Raw genomic sequence first — 8,928 nt, forward strand, 5'->3', positions numbered from 1 at the left:
TGCAGAACAACACACAGGGTGGTGTTCCTCACCCGCGCATATATTGCAATATCCACATCTTTCTCAAGGGTTTCTGTGCTATATTGTTCAGCAGAGCAGACGGTGTTATAGGGGATCCAAGAACACTCTCAAATCAAATCCTCCGTGGCAGCCCTGAACACCCACATACAGATGAAGATACAATAGGTATGCAACAAAACAAAACAAAAACAAAATTAAACTAGAACGACCGCAACGCGGACTTATGCCTCCGCCATTAGTTCATTCTTGAGTCCAAGTGGATGTTGGAGCCAAATTGGAAGAAATTGCATCAAGGCGTTTCTGTGCAGAATTGGATATTTGAGCCAAATGTGAAGAAATTTAGTCAATGTGTTACTGAGATATGGCGTTACTGAGCTTGAAAATGGCATTTGTTAGGTCACTGTGACCTTGACCTTTGACCTTTGATAACCAAAATGGAATCAGTTCATCCTTGAGCCTAAGTGAATGTTTAAGGCGAATCTGATGAAATTCCGTCCAGGCGTTCCTCAGATATCGCGTTAACAAGCTTGAAAATGGCGTTTGAGAGGTCACAGTGACCTTGACCTTTGACCACCAAAATCTAATCAGATCATCCTTGAGCCTAAGTGAATGTTTAAGGTGAATCTGATGAAATTCCGTCCAGGCGTTCCTCAGATATCGCGTTAACAAGCTTGAAAATGGCGTTCGAGAGGTCACAGTGACCTTGACCTTTGACCACCAAAATCTAATCAGATCATCCTTGAGCCTAAGTGAATGTTTCAGGCGAATCTGATGAAATTCCGTCCAGGCGTTCCTCAGATATCGCGTTAACAAGCTTGAAAATGGCGTTCGAGAGGTCACAGTGACCTTGACCTTTGACCTTTGACTACCAAAATCTAATCAGATCATCCTTGAGCCTAAGTGAATGTTTAAGGCGAATCTGATGAAATTCCGTCCAGGCGTTCCTCAGATATCGCGTTAACAAGCTTGAAAATGGCGTTGGAGAGGTCACAGTGACCTTGACCTTTGACCTTTGACCACCAAAATCTAATCAGATCATCCTTGAGCCTAAGTGAATGTTTAAGGCGAATCTGATGAAATTCCGTCCAGGCGTTCCTCAGATATCGCGTTAACAAGCTTGAAAATGGCGTTCGAGAGGTCACAGTGACCTTGACCTTTGACCTTTGACCACCAAAATCTAATCAGATCATCCTTGAGCCTAAGTGAATGTTTAAGGCGAATCTGATGAAATTCCGTCCAGGCGTTCCTCAGATATCGCGTTAACAAGCTTGAAAATGGCGTTCGAGAGGTCACAGTGACCTTGACCTTTGACCTTTGACCACCAAAATCTAATCAGATCATCCTTGAGCCTAAGTGAATGTTTAAGGCGAATCTGATGAAATTCCATCAAGGCGTTCCTCAGATATGGCGTTAACAAACATCCGTACGGACGGACGGACATCCGTACGGACGGCCGGCCGTACGTACGTACGTACGTACGGACGGACAACCCGGATCCATAATGCCTTCGGCCTGGCTTCGCCGGCGGAGGCATAAAAACAAGCCGAACCGCTGGGTGGCAAATGTCTCCTCGCAGCAACTATGAATTGTGCATCATTGCATGCACAACTCCAGGTAAATTCAAAGCATTGTTTACACACATCATGTTACAGTGACCCACAGGGGCCTGGGTGCACTGCTCATGACACCCACCCAGGTGGCTACAGTGGGGGGGGGGGCACATGTCAACTGATGTCACAGAGGTCACAGGGTCAAACCCCAGATGGACAGTAGTACTTAAGTCCGGGGGGGTCAATGGTGGCTCTATGAGGAGAGCATCTGAGAACAATAGTGGACTTTCAACTGTATGGGGAGGCCAGTGGGAATTCAAGCCAACTGGCACATTGCCTATGATGATGGGCTCATTCTAAAGAAATTGCTGCCGCATTACTGTAGATACGTTTTGATATTTTACACTAACTACAACTGGGGGTTAGAACAACATAGACACACTATCCCACTATGTGTTACCATCTGCTGCGGTACACCCACACAAAATCCCTCATAACACTTGACAGTAGCCTGCCAATGCCCAGGAGGGCAAAGCAGATGGTGTGTGGTTACAGGCAAAGCATTTAGCCTTTGAATAGCAGGCAAAGTAGAGATCAACTTGAATTGGCATTAAATGCAGTCAAATAGTCCACCTTCCATTGGACCTACAGAAGACTACCGGCCCGGGACGTTGTCTTGTTTGCCCACCTGAGTGAAGTAAAATAAAACAACCATGTACATGCTGCTGCACAGTTTCAAAATCTAAAATAAAGTTGGCCCAACCTTGCCAGCTTCAAAATGACCATAGCCTAATGTTAACAAACAAGTCGTTACACTCATTTCACAGACAGATGTCATGACTGAAATGAAATGGTTATAATTATTAAACATCAGTTTGGTTTGCAATTGCATTGAGGCAAACATCAGATCAAACTATCCCTTGCGGCCACAAAACACTCCATCCAAATATCTATAGTAGTTTAATGTTGCCTTGCTTTTTGACAACCGTGTAGAGCAAAACTACATAAGAGTTTGGATCTTCTGTTCTGGTATATAAATAATCCATCACGGCGTAACAGACGAATTCATAATTCAAATGTATATTAAATATTAAGTGCGGCTTGCTGTGTTATGCCTATGCCCCACCACCGCAAGACTGAATACCTATGATTCAGACAATTATGTTCTAGTATGCGTGTTGTTCATTTTCCAAGGAGCAAGGCAGCATTAAATGGTCACAATTTCAAATGGGGTTTGGCGTACAGTTTTCTCCATACTTGCGTGAACGGACGTAACCTTAGAACGGACGGGCTAACACCTCAGAAAGCACAGGGTGAAAGTTATAGATGTTTCTGTTTCTCGCAATACACGTGATAGCAGTACAGCACAAGTGGCCTGTCGTTACAGTTATTTTCTGAAACACATTCACGTTACAGTCGAGCAGAAGAGAAGATGTTTACCTTCCAATGTAAAATGCGAAGCCAAGATGAAGAGAAGGATTCAAGCGTCGCGAGGCGACGCAACAAACCTCTCACGACGCCAAGTTTCCTCTTTCCAAGCAAAAGCAAACAGTCGGACTTCGGACAGTTGATGTCATTCAGTACTTATTGGGAAGTGTTACAGCATAAATAATTAGCTTAAAATGGATTTCTGGTCGAGTTGACGAGGGGAAAGCAGGTTTTGCAAGCAGGCGACGGGCGGCTCTCTTTGTTCCTCCTGCCTGTTCTGTTCCGTGGATACTATCACCGTTCATGTGTCCCTGACAGCCGCTGATTGGCTGCAGGGTCGGGATCAGGAAAAGGTGACGACGTCAAGCTACACAGAATAAAACACACATCCCCGCTCTGTTCTATAAAAATTTAAAAACACGCATTGACAAACATAATATCCGGCGACCGTTTACGCATCTATTTTACGCTATTGTATTCTTTTATTTAACAATTTACAATTCCATAAAGTGTTTTGATGCGATTTTTGTTGTTCTGTAATCTTACAAAAGTTGACTTATGCTTTTATTTTGTAGGCAATATTGCTAAACGTCCTGTATAATTCTGTCTAGCGTGACACATCTCTGAAGGGTAGGCCAGGCCAGAGGTGGAGGGTGGAAGGCAAAGGTGCCCCCCTTGCTCAATTCCTGGATGCCTATGGGATCATGATTATGTTATTTGATCCCATAGTAGACACTCAACAAGTGAGCCAAGATAGCCTGATATTACTGTTTGACATACTTCACACTACACCAAATACATAAAAAAGGGTCTGTCTGAAGGCATTTGTTAGTTTCTGACTCTGGGACAGTGGGAAAAACAGTCAAATCCCCCTCAAACTATTGTATCTCTGAAATATCTCTTTAACCAAATCACACACATTTAGGCTATTCTATGAGATCTACGTTTGATAACTAATGTAATATTTTTCACTTCTGTTCACTGAGCCTCCCCTGAAACTGCTTGGAGCCCCCCTGGGAAGGCCTGCCTCCCACTTTGAAAACCCCTGATTTATAGTATTAGTAGAGCTAGTTTAATTTGAACGTGAAAATTATCTTCTTTTGCGTATGTTGTTAATTTCCTTAGGCTATTATGAGACAATATTCCCACAGCAAACTTATAACAAAAACAGCAGATGGCCTATAATCAGTCCCTCCAGGAGTTTTTTTTGTGATTGTTGTGATCAAAAATTTTTTGATTTTGCAGCGGCTTTTCTCAAAAACTGCAGTGCAATTTGTGGTGTTTTATGTGATTTTTTTGCGGGAAAATTGCAGGAACTGCCAAAAATTGCAAGTTGAGGAGAAGAATTGTGTTGGTTTTTTTCCTAACTACTACTACTACTACTAACTGCCAACTTTTCTCAAAAATTGCAATGATTTTGCGAAGTTTCATAAGTTTTCTTTTGCTGTAAAATTGCAGGAACTGGCAAAACTTGCAACTTGAGCAACCAGTTAAACTGATTCCTCAACTGGTTCCTCAAGTTGAGGAGCCAGTTAAACGGGTTCCTCAAGTTGCAACATGATATTGTGACTGTTTTGCCATTTTTGCAGAGAAATCATGGGAATTTTGAAAAATTGCAAGCCCCCGCAAATATTGCGGAGATTGGTTGAATTTGCATTAATTATTCCGATCACAAAATCACTATTTCCTGGAGGGACTGTTAATGTGCAATGCAATTATGACATGAAGTTGTATTTTTTGTCTTGTTTGCTGTCTTAGTGATTTGTTGTGATACTTTATTTTGAATTAGACTTGTAAATCTAAATGATGTTCACAATGGAATAAAACAGTGGTTCACAGAGTCAGAGTAGCCAGAGGCAACAATTGTCCAAACCCAGGCCTATAGCCTATAAGCGATGGCAAATTCCCTCATACGGTATAATGTCATTTGCCACCAAACCTTAACCGTCACAGATTCAGTACATCTCTGGAGTGCAACTGATGGCTAACATATTATTTTCTCAGTGTGATAAATATGTCAGCAAAGTGTCAGCCTATAGAGGTAACGTCGGCCTTCAATGCCCGCCTGGTTAGATTTTTTTTTACATTTTTATTTTTCAGAAATGCCTTTCAAATACATTTCTGTCTCTTTTTTGCTCGATCTTTGCTCTTCAATATAATGATAAAGATTGGGAACCATTGGCTCAAAAATGTCCTCTCCTACTCACCATATTAATTAGCACTAACAGCATTTGAAGAGAAGCTTTTAGGACAAGATGCCATAGTGAATATGGCAGCATCAAAGCAGTCTGGGCAGAAGATTGTCCCAGTCCCATTCCCTATTTGTAATTACCGGTATATTATAATTCACCTGACAGCGGATTTAAACATCAGCAAACAGGCTTAGTAATAAAGACCTTGAGGATATGAATGAGGAAATGGGACCATTGCCTCCCTAAATAGCCGCCTCAAATCAATTCCAATGAGATATTGAGACTTGAAATCGATGAGTTTAACACAGCCAAGATCAGCAGCCTGTCAGGGTAAAGATCAGCAGCAGCCTGTCAGGGTAAAGATCAGCAGCCTGTCAGGGTAAAGATCAGCAGCCTGTCAGGGTAAAGATCACCAGCCTGTCAGGGTAAAGATCACCAGCCTGTCAGGGTAAAGCACCATTGATTTCTTATTCTCTATCCAAATGCTCTAAATACACATAACCTACATACCCAATGAAGGCACACATAATTGTTGTGTGCCTTTGTGTGCCCTGTGTGTGTGTGTGTGTGTGTGTGTGTGTGTGTGTGTGTGCGTGCGTGTGCGTGCGTGCGTGCGTGCGTGCGTGTGTGTGTGTGCGTGTGTGTGGCCTCCTCTCAGTGCCTCTCAGACTTCAGAGCGAGTTGTTGTCAGTAGAAGAACACACTGAAACATCCCGAGTCTGCAGACAAGCCACTTTGCCTCAGATCAGATGTTTTCCCTTTTTCTCCTCTGTCTGCCTTTCATTATGTCTTCCCTCTCACTAACCCCCTCCAACCTCATCCCCCTCTTTTCCCCCTCTCTCTCTCTCTTTCTACCCAATCCTCTGGTGTCACCACGCTGTCTTGTCCTCTCTCTCTCTCTCTCTCTCTCTCTCTCTCTCTCTCTCTCTCTCTCTCTCTCTCTCTCTCTCTCTCTCTACCCAATCCTCTGGTGTCACCATGCTGTCTTGTCCTCTCTCTCTCTCCCCCCCTCTCTCTCTCTCTCTCTCCCCTCATAATTGGATGTTGTATTGACAGTCAAACAATGTCACAGAATCACCGCGAGGATTTCTGCTCATTAGAAAAACGAAGAGTAGTACTTTGTCTCGACTTGGCTGAACTCCCCATCACTTTGCCTCCCATATGTGGGCGATTTGTAATGTGTGTGTGTGTGTGTGAGAGAGAGAGAGGGAGAGAGAGGGGAGAGAGAGAGAGAGTCCCTGATTTCACCCTCCCCAGTGTGCCTCTCGCAGCCCACCATGGTGGGTGGAAGGATAAACAAGGGTTCACACAAAGCCCATGTCAGGCCTGCTGGTGTGTTCTGTGCATGATGCATTCCATTTACATTCAAATGTTAAGCTGAATGACTGATCATAATTTCCCATTAGATCCAGAATGGTGCTTTTGTTGTTGTTGTTGTTGTGCGCACACACACCCTTTATCCTTTTGACTTCATATGTCTGAGTGGTGGAATTGTCGGTTATTTAAATTACATCCTATTCTTCTTTGATGTATGCTTGTAATTACTTGCTGCTGCAGTGGCCTGGTTAGCCGGCACAGATCATTAAAGTTTCTCAATCTAAAATGAGTGCAACAGTAGAGTACCCACACACACACACACACACACACACACACACACACACACACACACACACACACACACACACACACACACACACACACACACACACACACACACACACACACACACACACACACACACACACACACACACACACACACACACACACACACACAAGAGCTAAGAAGTGCAATGGGCTTTGGTGCCTTTGACACTATTCCCCCTGACCACAGACCGATCATGTCAGAGAGAAGTGGAAAAGGAAAGAGAACAAGACCATTTTTTATACGAGCACGCAATGTGGTGTGCATAATGCTGAATGCATGGCATCCATATGCTGCGGTTGTGGCTGTCTCTCCCATGCTGCAGCGCAGTGTGGACAGGAGCAGCAGATATCTGGAGTGAGATGGTTTGTCTGGATGTGTGGAATCTCTGCTCCACTATAGTCCAAGGCTACCAAGTGCTTCACCCCTGGCTATTAACAGCAGCAGGTGGCAAACAGACACAACCATTTACCATTTACACCTGGCACTAACATGTGTTTTCTGTGATCAGATTGCAATCAGATTGTGTTTTATCACTTGAAATGCCAGGTGTAAACACCCCCAAAACGCATTGAAGAAGGATTGCAATCTGATCGGCCAAACCACCTCCAGAGGTGGTCAGGGATGCATTGTGTACACATTGAACACAACAGTGTAATGCAATGTGTCCTCTCATTCTGGATACAGCAACTTTTTGCGGATTGAGAGGACAACCATTTCTGCAATCTGATTGCAATCAGATTGCAATCAGATGCAGAAAATGCATGTTAACGCCAGGTGTAAATGGAATCAGGCTGAAGTGATAAAATACAATCTGATTGCAATCTGATCACAGAAAACGCATGTTAGCGCCAGGTGTAAATGGCCTCAGTGACACAGACACAGACACAGACACAGACACAGACACAGACACACACACACATACACATACACATACACATACACATACACATACACATACACATACACATACACATACATACATACATACATACATACATGTGGCGTGCTTTGAGGTTCATGAGTTCAAGCCAGTTGGTAACTGACCTGGTGGAAAGTGTCTCTAGATGCTGGTGAGAGCCTCCAGTTACTGGGCGAGGTGTGATGGCACTGTGGACAGTCTCCAAAGCTATGGGAGGATGGAGCCTGAGCACATGGAACCAGATGGCAAATAAGAAAAAAGAAAAAGAAAAAGAATACATTTATTTTACTGATTTGAAGCATTTCATACATTTTTCAATGGTTCTTAGACTACAATTAATGATCTATGTTTATAGCAGTCATTCTCAACCCTTTTCATATCAAGGGCCCCAAATTGAGTCCACACATCAGGGCATCGGACCCCGTTGGGGAGATTTTGTCTCTCCGACCCAAAGCTGAGAATATTCTTTCACTGTCAGATATGATTTTCTCCAGAGTTCCATGACTAGCTGTATTGCAGAGATAACAGAGAAAATATGATCAAAACAGTCATTATTCTACATTCTACCTCATTGTGTTAACTTCTTATAAATTAAATAATGGTGAAGTTTAATGCTTCATCAGTTTGCTGGGGACCCCCTGGAACCCCCTCAAGGACCCCTGGGGGTCCCCGGACCTTAATTTGAGAACAACTGCTTTATAGCACCCAAAAAGCGTTCTGCTATGGTACAAAGTTAAAGAACAATTTTCTGGTGCTGAACCCTTCTTGTTAAGAGTGCACCTGGTTTAAGGTCTGATACATGCTCTACTCCTTCCCTCTGTGGGGGAAGTTAGGGGAGGGAGAGAGAGACTGTGTGACTGTGTGACTGTGTGTGTGTGTGTGTGTGTGTGTGTGTGTGTGTGTGTGTGTGTGTGTGGACAACATGAAGAAAAATTGGCAATTGAATAGAGCATGCCAAGACAGCACAAAAGGAGCAGTTGCCAAAATAAGATGATCAAAAGCTTAATTATGCATGTAAAGAATGAAAAGTGTTTACATGCATTAAGTTGATAGTTTCCATGTTAGTTTGTTTTTAGGCTTTTTTCTTTTTTAGATCAAGTTCAACTTCAAATGCATACATTTGTATAGCACTTTATCACACACATCACAATCCTAACTGATCAGCAATCAG

The 8,928-nt window shown here is 43.2% G+C and overlaps 1 protein-coding gene across 2 annotated transcripts in view; it reads right to left on the reverse strand.

Moving 5' to 3' along the window:
- LOC310777323 (SPRY domain-containing SOCS box protein 4-like) overlaps positions 1–3,159 on the reverse strand; it is a 71,228-nt gene extending 68,069 nt beyond the window's left edge. For both annotated transcript variants that reach the window (XM_083637652.1, XM_083637651.1), the window contains exon 1: positions 3,012–3,159. The gene's annotated coding sequence lies outside the window, so the exon portion shown is untranslated. The remainder of the gene's footprint in view (positions 1–3,011) is intronic.
- Positions 3,160–8,928: the final 5,769 nt, after the last annotated feature.

Source organism: Poromitra crassiceps, assembly GCF_964638095.1.
Source record: "Poromitra crassiceps genome assembly, chromosome: 5".
Taxonomy (NCBI): domain Eukaryota; kingdom Metazoa; phylum Chordata; class Actinopteri; order Beryciformes; family Melamphaidae; genus Poromitra; species Poromitra crassiceps.